This window comes from Eumetopias jubatus, unplaced genomic scaffold (assembly GCF_037043125.1).
Source record: "Eumetopias jubatus isolate StellerSeaLion01/CBP00866 unplaced genomic scaffold, mEumJub1_p1.0 scaffold_11, whole genome shotgun sequence".
In the NCBI taxonomy this organism is placed as follows: domain Eukaryota; kingdom Metazoa; phylum Chordata; class Mammalia; order Carnivora; family Otariidae; genus Eumetopias; species Eumetopias jubatus.
The window spans coordinates 57463605-57484941 of NW_028274817.1; the positions used below are offsets into that span (position 1 = coordinate 57463605).

At 37.2% G+C, this 21337-nt stretch overlaps 1 protein-coding gene and 1 pseudogene across 1 annotated transcript in view; one reads left to right on the forward strand and one right to left on the reverse strand.

Moving 5' to 3' along the window:
- The window catches only part of LOC148163067 (uncharacterized), a 314088-nt gene that overhangs the window by 56750 nt on the left and 236001 nt on the right, over positions 1 to 21337 (reverse strand). The gene's annotated exons all lie outside the window — the stretch shown is intronic.
- On the forward strand, positions 923 to 1663 carry LOC114207529 (UMP-CMP kinase pseudogene; annotated as a pseudogene).

Here is a 21337-nt window from a genome sequence, read left to right on the forward strand (position 1 = left end):
TCTGCTCTAGCGGGACTGCCCTTCTCAGCCAAGTTTGCCTCAGTCCAAGCAAGGTAGACACCTCCCCCAGAAGACCAGAACAAACCCCTGCTCAAGCATCTCTAAACCTGGAGTTTTAAGGGTCAGCAGGCTTAGCTGGGATGGAGTCCAGAGAGTACTGCTTTGTTCCTGGATAGAAGGCAGGCAAAAAACTCAGAGGCAGACAGCAAGGAAACAGCTATCTGAAAAACACGTGGGGCATAGAGGCGGAGATTATTCCCTCTTCTCAGAGTGCTTCCCTGAGAGGTGGTATACACAGAAAAAAATGGAAAGACCATAAATACATGGAAGTTAAACAACATCCTACTAAACAATGAATGGGTCAACCAGGAAATATAAGAAATTTGAAAATACGTGGAAACAATGAAAATGAAAACACAACAGGCCAAAACCTTTGGGATGCAGCAAAAGTGGCCCTAAGAGGGAAGTTTATAACAATACAGGCTTACCTCAAGAAGCAAGGAATATCTCTAATAAATGACCTACCCTTTCACCTAAGGCAGCTAAAAAAGGAATAACAACCAAAGCTTAAAGCCAGTAGAAGGAAGGAATTAAAAAAGATTAGAGTGGAAATAAATGATAGAATAAATGATATACAAACAAAGAACAAACACACAGAAGAACAGATCAATGAAACCAGGAGTTGGTTCTTTGAAAAAATTAATAAAATTGATAAACCTCTAGCCAGACTTACAAAAAAGAAAGAAAATGACCCAAATAAATAAAATCACAGCGGCCGTGGCGCCGACACCTCGGCAGCCACGGCGGCTGGGCCGCGGCGGGCGCCGACTGGGCCCGCCCTCTTCCCCCCCCCGCCCCGCCCCGCGCCATCGCCCGCGGGGCAGCTGTCAGCTCTCCTCAGCGTCAGGCCGAGACTCTGTGTATGCTGAGCCGCTGCGACCGCAGGCTGCTGCACGTCCTGGGCCTTAGCTTCCCGCTGCTGACCCCCCGGCCGCTTTTCCTCTGCTCTCACCGCCTCATGAAACTGGTCGTGTTCGTCCTCGGCGGTCCCGGCGCCGGCAAGGGGACCCAGTGCGCCCGCATCGTCGAGAAATACGGTTACACACACCTTTCTGCAGGAGAACTTCTTGGTGATGAAAGGAAGAACCCAGATTCACAGTATGGTGAACTCATTGAAAAGTACATTAAAGATGGAAAGATTGTGCCAGTTGAGATAACCATCAGTTTGTTAAAGCGGGAAATGGATCAGACAATGGCTGCCAATGCTCAGAAGAATAAATTCTTGATTGATGGGTTTAGAGAAATCAAGACAACCTTCAAGGTTGGAACAAGACCACCTTCAAGGTTGGAACAAGACCATGGATGGGAAGGCAGATGTGTCTTTCGTTCCGTTTTTTGACTGTAATAATGAGATCTGTATTGAACGATGCCTTGAGAGGGGAAAGAGTAGTGGTAGAAGTGATGACAACAGAGAGAGCTTGGAGAAGAGAATTCAGACCTATCTTCAGTCAACAAAGCCAATTATTGACTTATATGAAGAACTGGGGAAAGTCAAGAAAATAGATGCTTATAAGTCTGTTAACGAAGTTTTTGATGAGGTTGTGAAGCTTTTTGACAAAGAAGGCTAACTCTAAACCTGAAAGCATTCTCAAAATCATGCTTGAATATTGCTTTGATAGCTGTTATTACAACCCCCTTTTAGGGCATTTTTAATCTTTCATAATTACATCTCAGTTAATGGCTGGAAAGTTTTAACCTTTCCTAATTACATCTCAGTTAATGGCTGGAAAGTATGTAGTAAGGCAAATTAAATTTTTTATTTTAGATTTTTTTGGTTATAGGAGTATACAGTGAATTCGGGTCTAACTTCATCTTAGCTATGGTGTTTACAAAACAAAGAAGGATATCAGCTTAGTTCTTTGTTTTTACTCAAAAAGCATATCCCTTTTATAGTTTGTGCCTTCTGTGAGCAAAACTTTTTAGTATGTCTGTACATCCCCTTAATAATTACAACATATTAGGATTAGGGATTCCCCACTTCCTTGTTTTCTTGCAGGTTTTAAATTTCCAACCTGTTAAGTGAATTTGTGGACCAAATTCCAAAGGAACTTAACTGTGTAGTCGGTTCTTGCAAAATGTGTTTGGTAAACGAACTCATAAAATGAATTCCTAGAAGTGTTTTAGTATTTATCAAATAATTGACCATTTCCTATTGAAAGATAAGAAAATTTAGGCTTTGTTTTATTACAACTTACACAGAGTTGTGTGACAGGGCATCTTCTTTGCTTTCAGGGATTGGGATGGGGGTCACTGGGGGTTCAGAGCCTGGCAGAATTGTCAGCTTTATTCTGACATAAATCTGAGGGTAAGGGGCAAGGATCGCATCTAATGACCTGTATTCCTGTCCTCTATTATGTAGTGTTCTTAGTGATTAAACTGATCTTAACAGAATTCCTAGCAGTGGAACCTTGAAATGCATGTATGAGGTTTCTGGTCAATGATTTGGTTAGCGTTTTAGTAACACTTCATTCAAAGTGTTTTTGTTTGTTTTCTAGACTAAGTGTAGGGTTGGTATGAAGTAAAAACATCTAATGGCTAATTTCCCATTTGTGTTTTATTTTCTTGAATACTTTTTTTCAGTTATTTGTTTAAGGAGATTTAAAAATCATTACACTTTGGTCAGAAAAATAATAAATATGTCATATAAATGTTTAAAAAAATAAAATCACAAGTGAGAGAGGAGAAATAACCAATACCACAGAAATAAAATTATAAGAGAATATTATGAAAAAGTATATGACAACCAGTCACACAACTTGAAAGAAATGGATAAATTCCTAGAAACATATAAATTACCAAAACTGAAACAGGAAGATATAGAAAACTTGAACGGACTGATAACCAGCAAAGAAATTTGAGTCAGTAATCAAAATTGTCCCAACAAACAAAAGTCCAGGGCCAGATGGGTTTCCAGGGGAATTCTACCAAACATTTAAAGAAGAGTTAAGACCTATTCTCAAACTAGTCCAAAAAATAGAAAAAGGAAGGGAAACTTCCAAACTCATTCTATCAGGCCACCGTTACCCTGATACAAAACCAGATAGATTCCACTAAAAAAGAGAACTACAGTTCAATATACCTGATGAACATGGATGCAAACATTCTCAATAAAATGCTAGCAAAACAAATCCAACAATACATTAAAAAATCATTCACCACAATCAAGTGTGATTTAGTTCTAGGTTGCCAGGGTGGTTCAACATCACAAATCAATTAATGTGATACACCATACTAATAAAAGAAAGGATAAGAGCCATACGATCATTTCAATAGATGCAGAAAAAGCATTTGACAAAGTACAACATTGATTCATGATAAAAACTCTCAATAAAGTAGGGATAGAGGTAACACACCTCAGCATAATAAATGCCATATATGGAAAACTCATGGCTAATATCATCCACAATGGGATAAAACTGACAACTTTTCCTCTACAGTCAGGAACAAGGCAGGGTTGTCCACTCTCACCAATGTTACTTAATATTGTATTGGAAGTCCTAGCCACAGCAATCAGACAACAAAGAAAAATGAAAGGCAATTAAATTAGCAAGGAAGAAGTAAAACTTTCACTATTTGCAGATGACATGATATTCTGTATAGAAAACCTAAAAGACTCCACCAAAAACCTGTTAGAACTGATAAATGAATTCAGTAATGTCACAGGATACAAAGTTAACATACAGAAATCTTTTGCATTTCTATACACCAATAATGAAGAAGCAGAAAGAGAAATCAAGGAATCAATCCCATTTATAATTGCACCAAATACCGTAAGATAGCTACGAATAAACAACCAAATAGGTAAAAGACCTGTACTCTGAAAACTATAAAACACTGATGAAAGAAATTGAAGATGACACAAAGAAGTGGAAAGATATTCCATGCTCATGTACTGGAAGAACAAATATTGTTAAAATATCTATATTACCCAAAGCAATCTATACATTTAATGAAATCCCTATCAAAATACCACCAGCACTTTTCACAGAGCTAGAACAATCCTAAAATTTGTATGGAACTGCAAAAGACCCTGAATAGACAAAGCAACCTTGAAAAAGAAAAGCAAAGCTGAAGGCATTACAATTCCAGACTTCAAATTATATTACAAAACTGTAGTGATCAAAACAGTAGGGTACTGGCACAAAATAGACTCACAGATCATTGGAGCAAATAGAAAACCTAGAAATGAACCCACAACTATATGGCCAATTAATCTCTAGCATAGCAGGAAAGAGTAACCAATGGTGAAAAGTCTCTTCAATAAATGGTGCCAGGAAAACTGGACAGCAACACGCAGAAGAATGAAACTGGACCACTTTCTTATACTATACACAAAAGTAAATTCAAATTCAAATAATAATATATAATTCATTAGGTTGGCACAAAGATTAAACACATCATCACTTATAAAGTGATTATCATAGTGTCCAGTACACAGTAAACACTCCATAGATGAAAGCTAATATTATTACTTAGACCTGGCCAATATTATTACTTAGACTTACATTTCATTTAGTGCTTCTTTGGTAAGAGATGACAGTCCATGTAACTACACTTAAAAAGTATGTGAAACTGGGACGCCTGGGTGGCTCAGTCAGTTAAGCTTCTGCCTTTGGCTCAGGTAGTGATCCCAGGGTCCTGGGATCAAGCCCCCCATTGGGCTCCCTGCTCAGTGGGGAGTCTGCTTCTCCTTCTCCCACAGCCCCTCTCCCCTGCTCATGCTCTTTCTCTCTCAAATAAATAAATATTTTAAAAAGTATGTGGAACAAAGGCTTTAGTAAATTCAAAATGGATTAAAGACCTAAATGTGAGACTTGAAACCATAAAAATCCTGGAGGAGAAAACAGGCAGTATCCTGCTTGACATTCAGCCACAGCAACTTCTTTCTAGATATGTCTCCTGAGGCAAGGGAAACAAAAGCCAAAATAAACTATTGGGACTTCCTCAAAAAAATAAATAAATAAACTTCTGCACAGTGAAGGAAATAGTCAATGAAACTAAATGGCAACCTTTGGAATGGGAGAAGATATTTGCAAATGACCTATCTGATAATGGGTTAGTATCCAAATTATATAAAGAACTTATAAAACTCAACTCCCACTATATGCTACACCTGAAACTAATATTACACTCTATGTTAACTAAATAAAATTTAAATAAAAACTTAAAAAATAATAAAACAAAATATCTTCATTTGAGACTTCATACCAAATTATCTCAATGAAATTATTTTTTTTCAAAAATGTGAATTCAACCTCTACTTAGAGCTAGAGGGGTTTGAAAGAGAAAAGCATAAACATTTTTTAATTGTTATGTTAATCACCATACATTACATCGTTAGTTTTTGATGTAGTGTTCCATGATTCATTGTTTGTGCATAACACCCAGTGCTCCATGCAGAACGTGCCCTCTTTAATACCCATCATCAGGCTAACCCATGCCCCCACACCCCTCCCCTCTAGAACCCTCAGTTTGTTTTTCAGAGTCCATTGTCTCTCATGGTTCATCTCCCCTTCCAACTTACTCCCCTTCATTCCTCCCCTCCTGCTATCTTCTTCTTTTTTTTTTCTTAACATATATTGCATTCTTTGTTTCAGAAGTACAGATCTGTGATTCAACAGTCTTACACAATTCACAGCGCTCACCATAGCACATACCCTACCCAATGTCTATCACCCAGCCACCCCATCCGTCCCACCCCCCACCACTCCAGCAACCCTCAGTTTGTTTCCTGAGATTAAGAATTCCTCATATCAGTGAGGTCATATGATACATGTCTTTCACTGATTAACTTATTTCATTCAGCATAACACCCTCCAGTTCCATCCACATCGTTGCAAATGGCAAGCTCTCATTCCTTTGATGGCTGCATAATATTCCATTGTGTATATATACCACTTCTTCTTTATCCATTCATCTGTCGATGGACATCTTGGCTCTTTCCACAGTTTGGCTATTGTGGACACTCCTGTTATAAACATTGGGGTGCATGCACCCCTTCAGATCCCTACATTTGTATCTTAGGGGTAAATACCCAGTAATGCAATTGCTGGATAGTATGGTAGCTCTATTTTCAACTGTTTGAGGAACCTCCATACTGTTTTCCAGAGTGGTTGCCCCAGCTTGCATTCCCACCAACAGTGTAGGAGGGTTCCCCTTTCTCTGCATCCCCGCCAACATTTGTCGTTTCCTGACTTGTTAATTTTAGCCATTCTGACTGGTGTGAGGTGGTATCTCATTGAGGTTTTGATTTGGATTTCCCTGATGCCGAGCGATGTTGAGCACATTTTCATGTGTCTGTTGGCCATTTGGATGTCTTCTTTGGAAAAATGTCTGTTCATGTCTTCTGCCCATTTCTTGATTGGATTATTTGTTCTTTGGGTGTTGAGTTTGATAAGTTCTTTATAGATTTTGGATACTAGCCCTTTATCTGATATGTCATTTGCAAATATTTTCTCCCATTCTGTCGGTTGTCTTTTGGTTTTGTGGACTGTTTCTTTTGCTGTGGAAAAGCTTTTTATCTTGATGAAGTCCCAATAGTTCATTTTTGCCCTTGCTTCCCTTGCCTTTGGCGATGTTTCTAGGAAGAAGTTGTTGCAGCTGAGGTCGAAGAGGTTGCTACCTGTGTTCTCCTTTAGGATTTTGATGGACTCCTGTCTCACATTTAGGTCTTTCAACCATTTGCAGTCTATTTTTGTGTGTGGTGTAAGGAAATGGTCCAGTTTCATTCTTCTGCATGTGGCTGTCCAATTTTCCCAACACCATTTGGTGAAGAGACTGTCTTTTTTCCATTGGACATTCTTTCCTGCTTTGTCAAAGATGAGTTGACCATAGAGTTGAGGGTCCATTTCTGGCTCTCAATTCTGTTCCATTGATCTATGTGTCTCTTTTTGTGCTAGTGCCATACTGTCTTGATGATGACAGCTTTGTAATAGAGCTGGAAGTCCGGAATTTTGATGCTGCCAGCTTTGCTTTTCTTTTTCAATATTCCTCTGGCTATCGGGGTCTCTTCTGGTTCCATACAAACTTTAGGATTATTTGTTCCATTTCTTTGAAAAAAGTGGATGGTATTTTGATGGGGATTGCATTGAATGTGTAGATTGCTCTAGGTAGCATTGACATCTTCACAATGTTTGTTCTTCCAATCCATGAGCATGGAATGTTTTTCCATTTCTTTGTGTCTTCTTCAATTTCTTTCATGAGTATTTTATAGTTTTCTGAATACAGACCCTTTGCCTCTTTGGTTAAATTTATTCCTATGTATCTTATGGTTCTAGGTGCACTTGTAAATGGGATCAACTCCTTAATTTGTCTCTCTTCTGTCTTGTTGTTGGTGTAAAGAATGCCAGTGATTTCTGTGCATTGATTTATATCCTGCTACTTTACTGAATTCCTCTATGAGTTCTAGCAGTTTTGGGGTGGAGTGTTTTGGGTTTTCCACATACAGTATCATATCATCTGCAAAGAGTAAGAGTTTGACTTCCTCCTTGCTGATTTGGATGCCTTTGATTTCTTTTTGTTGTCTAATTGCTGTGGCTAGGACTTCTAATACTATGTTGAATAGCAGTGGTGATAATGGACATCCCTGCCACATTCCTGACCCTAGGGGAAAAGCTCTCAGCTTAGGGGAAAAGCTGAGAGCTTTTGAGATATATTGAGATATGATATATTGAGAATGATATTCGCTGTAGATTTTTCACAGATGGCTTTTATGATATTGAGGTATGTACCCTCTCTCCCTATACTCTGAAGAGTTTTGATCAAGAAAGGATGCTGTACTTTGTCAAATGCTTTTTCTGCATCTATTGAGAGGATCATATAATTCTTGTACTTTCTTTTCTAATGTATTATATCACGTTGATTGATTTGCGGATGTTGAACCATTCTTGCAGCCCAGGGATAAATCCCACTTGGTCATGGTGAATAATCCTTTTAATGTACTGTTGGATCCTATTGGCTAGTATTTTGGTGAGAATTTTTGCATCCATGTTCATCAAGGATATTGGTCTGTAATTCTCCTTTTTGATGGGGTCTTTGTCTGGTTTTGGGATCAAGGTAATGGTGGCCTCATAAAATGAGTTTGGAAGTCATCCTTCCATTTCTATTTTTTGGAACAGTTTCAGAAGAATAGGTATTAATTCTTCTTTAAATGTTTGGTAGAATTCCCCTGGGAAGCCATCCGGCCCTGGGCTTTTGTTTGTTGGGAGATTTTTGATGACTGCCTCAATTTCCTTAGTGGTTATAGGTCTGTTCAGGTTTTCTATTTCTTCCTGGTTCAATTTTGGTAGTTGATACATCTCTAGGAATGCACCCATTTCTTCCAGGTTGTCTAATTTGCTGGCATAGAGTTGCTCATAATACGTTCTTATAATTGTTTGCATTTCTTTGGTGTTGGTTGTGATCTCTCTTCTTTCATTCATGATTTTGTTGATTTGGGTCATTTCTCTTTTCTTTTTGATAAGTCTGGCCAGGGGTTTATCAATCTTGTTAATTCTTTCAAAGAACCAGCTCCTAGTTTTGTTGATCTGTTCTACTGTTCTTTTGGTTTCTATTTCATTGATTTCTGCTCTGATCTTTGTTATTTCTCTTCTTCTGCTGGATTTAGGGTATATTTGCTGTTTTTTCTCTACCTCCTTTAGGTGTAGGGTTAGGTTGTGTATTTGAGACCTTTCTTTTTTCTTGAGAAAGGCTTGTATTGCTATATACTTTCCTCCAATACTGCCTTTGCTGCATCCCAAAGATTTTGAACAGTTGTGTTTTCATTCTCATTGGTTTCCATGATTTTTTAAAATTCTTCTTTAATTTCCTGGTTGACCCATTCATTCTTTAGTGGGATGCTCTTTAGCCTCCATGTATTTGAGTTCTTTATGACTTTCCTCTTGTGATTGAGTTTTAGTTTCAAAGCATTGTGGTCTGAAAATATGCAGGGAATAATCCCAATCTTTTGGTACTGATTTGTGACCTAGGATGTGATCAATTCTGGAGAATGTTCCATGGGCACTAGAGAAGAATGTGTATTCCATTGCTTTGGGATGGAATGTTCTGAATATGTCTGTGAAGTCCATATGGTCCAGTGTTTCATTTAAAGCCTTTATTTCCTTGTTGATCTTTTGCTTAAATGATCTGTCCATTTCAGTTAGGGGGATGTTAAAGTCCCCCACTATTATTGTATTGTTGTCAATGTGTTTCTTTGCTTTTGTTATTAATTGCCTTATATAATTGCCTGCTCCCATGTTAGCGGCATAGATATTTACAATTTTTAGATCTTCTTGTTGAATGGACCCTTTAAGTAGGATATAGTGTCCTTCTTCATCTCTTATTATAGTCTTTGTTGTAAAATCTAATTTGTCTGATTTAAGGATTGCCACCCCAGCTTTCTTTTGGTGTCCATTAGCATGGTAAATGGTTTTCCACCCCCTCACTTTCAATCTAGGGGTGTCTTTGGGTCTAAAATGAGTCTCTTGCAGACAGCATATCGATGGGTCTTGTTTTTTAATCCAATCTGATAGCCTGTGTCTTTTGATTGGGGCATTTAGCCCATTTACATTCAGGGTAACTATTGAAAGATATGAATTTAGTGCCATTGTATTGCCTGTAAGGTGACTGTTACTGTGTATTGTCTCTGTTCCTTTCTGATCTGTGCTGCTTTTAGGCTCTCACTTTGCTTAGAGGACCCCTTTCAATATTTCTTCTAGGGCTGGATTCGTGTTTGCAAATTCCTTTAGTTTTTGTTTGTCCTGGAAGATTTTTATCTCTCCATTTTCAATGACAGCCTACCTGGATATAGTATTCTTGGCTGCATATTTTTCTCGTTTAGTGCTCTGAAGATGTCATGTCAGTCCTTTTTGGCCTGCCAAGTCTCTGTGGATAGGTCTGTTGCCAATCTAATGTTTCTACCATTGTAGTTTACAGATCTCTTCTCCCGAGCTGCTTTCAGGATTTTCTCTTTGTCTCTGGGACTCGTAAGTTTTACTCTTAGATGTCGGGATGTTGTCCAATTTTTATTGATTTTGAGAGGGGTTCTCTGTGCCTCCTGGATTTTGATGCCTGTTTCCTTCCTCACATTAGGGAAGTTCTCTGCTATAATTTGCTCCAATACACCTTCTGCCCCTCTCTCTTTCTTCTTCTTCTGGGATCCCAATTATTCTAATGTTGTTTCATCTTATCGTATCGCTTATCTCTCGAATTCTGCCCTCGTGATCCTGTAGTTGTTTATCTCTCTTTTTCTCAGCCTCTTTATTTTCCATCATTTGGTCTTCTATATCACTGATTCTCTCTTCTGCCTAATTTATCCTAGCATTTAGTGCCCCCATTTTTTATTGCACCTCATTAATAGCCTTTTTGATTTCGACTTGGTTACATTTTAGTTCTTTTATTTCTTCAGAAAGGGTTTCTCTAATAACTTCCATGCTTTTTTCAAGCCCAGCTAGTATTTTTAAAGTCATGATTCTGAACTCTAGGTCCGACATCCTACTAATGTCCGTATTGAGTATGTCCCTGGCAGATGGTACTACCTCTTGTTCTTTTTGCTGAGGTGATTTTTTTCGTCTTGTCAATTTGTCCAGAGGAGAAAAGATGAATGAAAGAACAAAATGCTAACAGGTTAACAACGTCCCCAGCAAATATACTCTATACAAATCAGAAAAGACCTGGAACAAGAGGAAAAGAAAGGGAAAGAAAGAAAAAAGAAAGAAGAAAAGAAAAAGAAAAAGATAAAAACAAAAAAAACAGAATATGATGAAGTATGATCAGGCTAGTGCATAGATCAATGCCACACACTAGATTTTGGGCGTATTTTGGTCTGTTAGAAGAAAGTGCCTCCTAAAATTTTAAAGGAAGAAAGACTTATATATGTACAAAATAAGGGTTGATACAATGAAGGGATGGAAGATAACTGTAAAGATGAAAATTATAAAAGATTTTAAAAAAGGAATTGATAAGAATTTGTTTGAAAAAAAGAAGAAGATTTAAAAAAAAAAAGAATAAAAAAGGTAGAGAATGTGATCAGGCAGGAGACTAGAACAAAGCCATACACTAGTGATTTAGGGTATATTTTGATCTGTTAGAAGAAACTGTATTTCAAAATTTTAAAGAGAGAACAACTTATATATATATTTCAAAAATAAGGGTAATTACTATGAAGGGATACAATATGAGTCTAAAAATGAAAAATAAAAAATGTTTTTTTTTAAAAAAGGGATTGATAAGATGTTGGTTGAAAAAAGGAAAAAGAAAAATTAAAAAAAAAACCAGTTAAAAAATTAACTTTGAAAAACTAATGAATCATGGTAAAAAAGCCATGAATTCTATGTGGAGTATTCCCCTAGCGCTGGAGTTCTCCCGTTCTCCTTGATCGGTAAACTTGGTCTTGGCTTGCTGGCTATTCGTGCTGATCTTCTGGGGGAGGGGCCTGTTGCCGTGGTTCCCAAATTTCTTTGCCGGAGGCGGAATTGCCCCGCTCTCGTCGCTCTGGGCTAAGCAATCTGTTTGGGTTTGCTCTCAGGAGCTTTTGTTCCCTGCAAGCTCTCAGTACAGCTTTGGAGGACCAGACTGAAAATGGTGGCCTCCCAATCTCTGCCCCAGGGGAGCCATGAACTCGGGCCCCACTCCTCAGTGCACCCCCAGAGAAAAGCAGTCAGTCACTCCCGTCTCCCCCTTCTCCGGACACACTCCATGCTCACCCGGCCTGTGACCGAGTGTTTCTATCTCTGGCACCCAACCCCATGTGGAGTCTCCAAACCCAGCAGATCCCTGTGGTGCACTTCCACGCCACTCCTCCCAGGGAGGAAGGGGAGTCTCCCCAGCTCTGCCGCTTGTTGGGTCCCTGCTGGAGGAGCAGTGGCCCGACTGGGCCGCAGATCACAGTTTATGGCAACCCCAAGCTGAGAGCCCTCGCCTCGGCTCCGTCTCTGCAGCCGGCTTCCCGGCTCTGATACCCAGAAGCTCTGCTGCACTCAGGTACGCCCAGGCTTTCTGTGACGCCGAGGGTCCTGAGACCACACTGTCCCGCGAGGATTCCACCCCCCGCTTAGCCACTGGAGCGACCAGCAGAGGCGACTTCTTAAAAGTTCCGATTTTGTGCTCCACGTCTCTATCACTTGCCAGAAGCGGCCGATGGAGGCCCCCTCCCCCGCCGTCTATCCTCCCAAATATCGATTGCCTCGGATTCACTTCTCCGCACGTCCTACCTTCCAGTAAGTGGTCACTTTTCTGTTCAGAGAGTTGTTGTTATTCTTTACTTTGATCTCCTGTTGATTTCGTAGGTGTTCAGAATGGATTGATCCCTATTCAGCTGAATTCCTGAGACCAGACGAAATCCAGGTCTCCTACTCCTCTGCCATCTTGCTCCGCCAAGCATAAATATTTTAAAAAAATATTTATTTGAGAGAGAGTGAAAGAGTGAGAGAGAGAGATCACGAGCAAGGGGAAGGGTTAGAGGGAGAAGTAGACTCCCACTGAGCAGGGAGCCCCATATGGGTCTTGATCCCAGGACCCTGGGATCATAACCTGAGCTGAAGGCAGATGCTTAACTGACTCAGCCACCCAGGTGCCCTGAAAAGCATAAACATTTTTATAAAAATATCTCAATAATGAAATTTATAGTGTATTTCCTTATGATATTATTAATGCATACAGATACTTATTCAAGAAAAATACACCATAGTTAATTTCACTGGTTTAACTTAAACTGTTTAAATGTTAGTTTTTAAATTTGGCCAACTATGTTTATACCCCCTTGCAAATTCAGTTATTCAATGGAAACAATTCTTGACAGCAACTGGATATAATTTTGGGAGGCAGAGTAAAAGTTGTTTTGAATATTATAGATAACCACAAATATTTGCTTTTAATTTGCAATGAGCATACTATTTTTGTAAATTACCAAGAAGACAATTTTAAAAGAAAGTGTCAGAGATTAAGGGAAGGGACAAGATGAATATTCTTCCCCTTGCCTATAAGGTCTTACCTCATTTTCTCCATGGAAATCTTTTAAATCCAGATTAAATCTTACTTTATGACAAATTTTTGGATTAACAGTTTTATTTCTTTTGAATTTCTACAATACTTAATTTTTTTTTTTAGTTTTGGACAATCATCTATTGCCTTATATTAGTGGCTGGTGAGTCTAACCCGATTCTAAAACTTGTTAGGCTTGGCTGGCACGATCTTTTAAATCACACTTGAATTTGAATCCAGCTACTCAAGCCCATGCTTCCTGGTCCACATCTTTCCAAATCACTTCCAATTTTTTTTAAAGATTTTATTTATTTATTTGAGAGAGAAAAAATGAGACAGAGAGAGAGCATGAGAGGGGGAGGGTCAGAGGGAAAAGCAGACTCCCTGCTGAGCAGGGAGCCCGACGTGGGACTTAATCCTGGGACTCCAGGATCATGACCTGAGCCAACGGCAGTCGCTTAACCAACTGAGCCACCCAGGCACCCTCGCTTCCAATTTTTATATATCTAGCCTGCTTCAATTATTTAAGATACTTTCCTGGACCCTAAAGTTATCTGATTATAACCCTTGAATTCAAGTTTTGATTTCTATCTATAATGTAAGTTACCAGGAAGGAAAAACTCATAATTTTTATTCTCATTTTTTTAAATCAATGCCTTCAAATAATACTCAAAACTAAGGAGGAGGCTCCATACATAGATATTGGGTGAATGAGTGGATGAATAATAGATTAAAACAAAGTTAAGGAAATAACAGAAGAATCATATCCCTATTATTTTTGTTCTTTCTCATAATCAATTTGCTGACAAATCCCCAAGCCATAGCTATAATATCTCTGAAAGACATTTGAAAATGTTTTCTATAGATCAACTAATAGTCTATATTAACATTTAGGTTATAAGTTTGTAAAACTTACAGTGTGATTTGCCCCTGTAGCCTTGGTGACTATTGATTACATACTAAGTTGTTGAACTGCAAATTATTATTTGCTAATGGAAATGCTAGTAATTAAAAAGATCATATTGATTTATGCCAACTCACAAACTCTGGAAGCAATATTAAAGGAATGACTTATCAATGTAGCAAAATCCTAGCTAATAGGTCAGTTCTTTATTTTTCTCTTTCCTTATTGGTCATGATTAAACTTCCAGTTACAGTGTTCAAAATGTATTTGTAAAAAATAAGTAAAAACAAGCTATACTTTTCTGTTTAAGAATAAGAAAAGCTATTGAAAATAATTAAGCACACAGGAATACATTTAACCCAGGAGGTGAAAGATCTGTACCCTGAAAACTATAAAGTACTGATGAAAGAAATTGAGGAAGACACAAATAAATGGAAAAATACCCCATGTTCATGGAATGGAATGAATAATATTAATTAAAATGTCTATACTACTCAAAGTTATCTACAGATAAAATGAAATTGTTATCAAAATTCCAATGGCATTTTTCATAGAAATAACAATCCTAGAATTCATATGGAAGCACAAAAGACCCCATATTGCCAAAGCACTCTTGAGCAAGAAGAACAAAGCTGAAAGTACCACACTTCCTAATTCTAAACTATATTACAAAAATATAGTAGTCAAAACATTATGTTACTGGCATAAAACAGATACAAAGACCAATGGAACAAAATATAGAACTCAGAAATACACCCATGCATATATATTCAACTATTTCTTTTAAGATTTTATTTATTTATTTGTCAGAGAGAATAAGAGAGCACAAGCAGGGGAGTGGCAGGCAGAGGGAGAGGTAGACTCCCAGCTGAGCAAGCACAAACAATAAAAGTGAGAACAAGTGGGATTACATCAAACTGAAAAGTTTCTGCAAAGGAAAGGAAACAGTCAACAAAACACAAAAAGCAACATATAAAATAGGAGATAATATTTGCAAATTATATATCTGATATAGGTTGAATATCCAAAAAATATAAGTAACTCCTACAACACAATGGCAAACCCCCCCAAATAACCCAATTTAAAACTGGGGAAAGGACCGGAATAGACAGGTCTTCAAAGAAAACATATAAATGGACAACAGGTATAATGGTTGATAAAAATCTGAGACTAGTGAATAAATTGGCAAATATTTATGTTGTAAGCTCTAGATTTTTATCTTAGGTTCGTGAAAGATAAACCAAGTCCGTTCTCTGATGGAGGTTAAGTCTGGTTAACAGAAGTATCTCCACATAAAATAGAAATAACAATACGAAGTAGTATATGAGGACAAATTTTTATGATATTCTATAGGAGGTGGAATGATCAGTAAAGATATCATGAAGAGGGTAGATATTTATTTGGGAGAGAGAGAGAGCATTCAGACAATCAGAGAGAATAGAGTTTGACTTTTCCAAAAGATGAAATTGTTTCAGCAAAAGCAAACAGGAAGGAATGTATATGGTGAATTCTAAGGAGAGTAAGAAACCCATTATGGCAGGAACAGAAAACAAAACAAACACACAAAACAAAAATCATTAATAGCATACTTACAGACCAGTGTTGTCATTTTAATACATGGTTTTGATTTACAACAAAAGGCATTTGGAATTAATTTGTGGTGATGGAGAGCCATGAAATGTTTTGAGTAGGAGAATGACACTCTATCACAAAGTAGTGTTTATAGAAAGAATTATCTCTCTTTTTTTTAAGAATAATCTCTTTGTAGTGCATATAATGGATTGTCAATTTGGAAGTTAGATGGACTTGAAACTTATCAATGATTATTAATGATCAATATTAATAAAAAAGTATAAAAATGGACAATGGCTGTGGAATTTCAATTTATAACCCACCACATGGCCTTATCAGAGTATCTATATATTCCCAGTAACCTATCATGTCTTGGGCAATACAACAACAACAACAAAATTTGGTTTGCTAACAAAGGATGATTCATACTCAAGGGAAAGTATACTTTGAAGATTCAAGCCATAAAAGATTATGTAAGCCTGTCTTGAGAGGATTAGGGACACATACAATAAGAGCATATAAGCATACAATCAACATATGGAAAGAAGAAATCTGTCAAAGTGTGGTTGATGTATTTTTTTTAAAGATTTATTTATTTATGAGAGAGCGAGAGTGGGAAGAGGGGTGGAGGGTCAAAGGGAGAGAATTTTCAAGCAGACTTCCCCCTGAGCACAGAGCTTGATCCCATGACCCATAAGATCATGACCTGAGCTGAAACCAAGAGTCAGATGCCCAATCCCAACATACTGAGCCACCCAAGAGTCCCATGTGGTTGATGTTTTAAATAAGAAAAATTCACATAAGAATTTTTGAAGAAGATATTTCTCATCACTAGTAATGTGTTGCTGGTCCTCATTTTTCTATTTAATTGAAAAGTTATGTACATTAAAAGGCAACACCAGGTAATAACAGCCTTTTCCATTAGCACTACAAGGACCAATAATAATGTAACCCAATGAAAAATGGTGAAAATTCTGTTTTCATCAGGAAGAATCACAAAATGTAATAGGATTATAAAGGTGGTTATTTTTCAGTGAAGGGATTATATGACCTTTCTCAATGCAAATAGCCTCTTAAAAGGAGGTATTTATTTGAATTTCCCTGATGGCTAATGATGATGAACATTTTTTCATGTGTCTGTCGGCCATTTGTCTGTCTTCTTTGGAGAAGTGTCTGTTCATGTCTTCTGCCCATTTTTTGACTTGATTATTTGTTTTTTGGGGGTTGAGTTTGAGAAGTTCTTTATAGATCTTGGATACCAGCCCTTTATCTGTAGTGTCATTTGCAAATATCTTCTCCCATTCTGTGGGTTGCCTCTTTGTTTTGTTGACTGTTTCCTTTGCTGTGCAGAAGCTTTTTATCTTGATGAAGTCCCAAAAGTTTATTTTCCCTTTTGTTTCACTAGCCTTTGGAGATATATCTTGAAAGAAGTTGCTGTGGCCGATGTCCAAGAGGTTACTGCCTATGTTCTCCTCTAGGATTTTGATGGATTCCTGTCTCACATTGAGGTCTTTCATCCATTTTGAGTTTATCTTTGTGTATGGTGTTAGAGAATGGTCGAGGTTCATTCTTCTGTATATAGCTGTCCAATTTTCCCAGCACCATTTATTGAAGAGACCGTCTTTTTTCTACTGCATATTTTTTCCTGCTTTGTTGAAGATTATTTGACCATAGAGTTGAGTGTCCATTTCTGGGCTCTCTAGTCTATTCCCTTGGTCTATGTGTCTGTTTTTGTGGCCAGTACCATGCTGTCTTGGTGACCACTGCTTTGTAATATAGCTTGAAATTGGGCAACGTGATGCCCCCAGCTTGGTTTTTCTTTTTCAACATTTCCTTGGTGATTTGAGGTCTTTTCTGATTCCATACAAATTTTAGGATTGTTTGTTCCAGCACTTTGAAAAACATCATTGGAACTTTGATCAGGATGGAATTGAAGTTACAGATTGGTCTGGGCAGCATAGATATTTTAACAATGTTTATTCTTCTGATTCATGAGCATGGAATGTTTTTCCATCTTTTTGTGTCTTCTTCAATTTGTTTCATGAGTGTTCTGTAGTTCCTAGAGTATAGATCCTTTACCTCTTTGGTTAGGTTTATTCCAAGGTATCTTATGGTTTTTGGTGCTATTGTAAATGGAATCGCTTCTCTAATTTCTCTTTCTACAGTTGCATTGTTAGTGTATAAGAAAGCAACTGATTTCTGTGCATTGGTTTTGTATCCTGCCACATTCCTGAATTGCTGTATGAGTTCTAGTAATTTGGGGGTGGAGTCTTTTGGATTTTCCACATAAAGTATCATGTCATCTGCGAAAAGAGAGAGTTTGACTTCTTCTTTGCCAATTTGAATACCTTTTATTTCTTTTTGTTGTCTTATTGCTGTTGCCAGAACTTCTAGTACTATGTTGAACAAAAGTGGTGAGAATAGGCATCCCTGATGTGTTCCTGATCTTAAGGAAAACACCTTACATCAGTTAGAATGGCAGAAATTGACAAGGCAAGAAACAACAAACGTTGGAGAGGTTGTGGAGAAAGGGAAACCCTCTTACACTGTTGGTGGGAATGCAAGTTGCTACAGCCATTTTGGAAAAACAGTGTGGAGGTTCCTCAAAAAATTAAAAATAGAGCTACCCTATGACCCAGCAATTGCACTCTTGGGTATTTACCCCAAAGACACAGATGTAGTGAAAAGAAGGTCCATATACACCCCACTGTTCATAGCAGCAATGTCCGCAATAGCCAAACTGTGGAAAGAGCCGAGATGTCCTTCAACAGATGAATGGATAAAGAAGATGTGGTCCATATATACAATGGAATATGACTCAGCCATCAGAAAGGATGAATACCCAACTTTTACATGAACATGGAAGGGACTGGAGGAGATTATACTAAGTGAAATAAGTCAAGCAGAGAAAGTCAATTATCATATGGTTTCACTTATTTGTGGAACATAAGAAATAGCATGGAGGATATTAGGAGAAGGAAGGGAAAAATGAAGTGGGGGGAACGGAGGGAGAGATGAACCATAAGAAACTATGGACTCCAAGAAACAAACTGAGGGTTTTAGAGGGGAGTGGGCTGGGGGGATGGGTTAGACCACTGATGGGTATTAAGGAGGGCATAGACTGTATGGAGCACTGAGTGTTATATGAAAACAACCAATCGTGGATCACTACATCAAAACTAATGATGTATGGTGACTAACATAACATAATAAAATAAAATAAAAATTTTTAAATGGAGGTATTTAATATTTGGCACTGTACTTTGGCCATTCAGAAACCTAGCTAACTCGAACATTGCCAATAATCCCACAGACTTGCCTTGATTTAAGATACATCAATCTTCATATGCTTTTCTGGCAGAAGAGTGGGGAAACCAAATGGAACTTTGTTTTGGAGTGAGCTAATTATAGCAATTCCATAGGCAAATGCTAGGCAAGATAGAAATAATATAGCATATTGAATAAAAGCATGAGCTCTGTAGTCAGATTGCCTGTCATTTAATAGTTATGTAATTTGGGAAATGTTATATAAATTCTATGTGGTTCAGTTTCTTCATCTTTAAAATGGAGAAATAATAATTGAATAAAAGGCACAGCATAGGGAATATTATAATAGTGATGTATGGTAACAGACGGCAGCTACACTTGTGGTAAGCATAGCATAACATATAGACAAGTTAAATTACTATTCTGTACACCTTAAACTAATACAACATTGTGTACCTACTATACTCAAATAAAAAAATAATGTATAATTCATTAGGTTGGCATAAAGATTAAACAAATCATCACTTATAGAGTGTTTATCATAGTGTCCAGTATATAGTAAACACTCCATAAATGGCTGCCATTATTATTACTTAGACTTACATTTCATTGAGTGCTTCTTTGGCAAAAGATGACAGTCTATGTAACTACACTCAAAAAGTATATGGAACAGACTTCCAGTATTTCTAAAAAATAAAAATGTGTTTCATTGTTCTAGTGATAAATTTAGTGATTAGATCAATTATTTCTCTTCATATATGCTTAGGTTTACATCTCCTGTGAAGAGACTGTAAAGACAAATAACTGAGGCATCATCATTACATGTGCATGGGCTTTACCTTTCATACTCATTTACACACATATAGTTAAAAGCTTCCAAGCAAAAGGCATCTCTAAGTGTGGAACACACAGGACTTGGTGAAAAACAAAAATGACTGATAATACTTTTTGAATTAGATGTTAATTAGCACCACTTTTGGTCTTGATCACTTAGCTTTTAAAGATTAATAAGCCAATTAGGAATGCCTTATCCACATTTTCCCTTTAAAGTTGGCTACTTGGCACTGCATAGCCCCCATTTCCTAAGAAGAACTTAGGATTTATTTCTACCTTTCAGATGTTTTGTTATAACGCTGATAATATGTGGTTTCTGTGTAACTATAATCAACTGTGTATCTTGTTATCTTAGAAATAGATGTTATAAATTATATGATGAGAAAATTGTCAATATGTGTTTATGTGATTCTTAATTGAAGATTGAGCTGATTAGACAGAATGATTTGTTATTTCCTAATATGTTATATTTCAGTTCATATTTTGTGGGAATGTATGTGAGGAATTTCTCGATATTATCTGAAATTGCTCCTATTAAAGTAACTAAATAATTTTATTTTTCTTGTACTTATATATTATTTAATAACCATGTTTCCAAATTGATTAGATAACAAGATTCAGGTAAGTAAATAAGTATGTCAATGTGAGAAACTCACTTTGTGAATGTGAGGTAAAGGCTGGAATAATCTAATCACTTTATAGTCTTGTCAGAGGGGCCAGGAACATTCTAAGATGTAGTCTCTGTACATTTGTGTCCTGGAAGAGTAAATAATCCCATCTCATTAGGACTGGATTCTGAGGTCTCCTTTCCTTGGGCAGAGGGATGGATATGGTTGAATAAAAATACCAGAACCCACTGTGTTTATCAGGAATTTTTTGGACTTACGTTTTCATATTCTCTGAATCTAGAGGATGAAATACTATCTTTGGTTTACTCACTCTTGTTTATGATTTTCTGGCCTGGTCCTATTCTTGGACCTTGTCCATTCATCCATTCATACCTACATACATTTAATCATATATTCATTTATTCAAGAAACATTAAAATCCTACTGTGTTCAAGGTACAGCGGTATTTGCTGTGATTACAAAAAACAATAAGAAAATATGGCACAGACTGACTAGAATACAGTGTGACGAGTCTTTTTACAGTATTATTTACAAATTACCACATGATCACACACAAAAATAACCTGATTAATTCTACCTGAGGGTGTCAGGTATAATATTACAAGAGAAGTGAGATATGAACTGAATGTTGAAGAATGACTAATAATTGCTCAGGCAGAGAAGGATGGGGCAGGAAATCTGAGCACTGAGAAAAATATGAACAAAAGGCACAAAGAGTGACAGCATATGGAGTATTTGCTGATGCAGGAGTGGAGTAGTATGGCTAGGAGACTCTAGAATGCGGAGTTGCAGGAGATGAGGTTGGAAATTTGGTTGGGATCATATTTTTAAGGGCTGCGTATATCATGCTAAGAATAGGAATTAGTAAAAACAACAGAGAATCAGAGAAGTTTAAAAAAATGATTCCAGAAAAAAATAATTGTTACATTAAGTTTCAAGGAAGAATCAACAGAGTCAAATGTCAAATATTAGCCTACATTTACTTAGAAAGGAAGTAAAGAACTCAGATAGCTATAAATAACAGGCCATCTGTTCAACAAATTATTAAATGAATGACTAAATCTTGAATTTTTCTTGTAAGATTATTGAAAGGGAATCTTAACTACAGCCCATG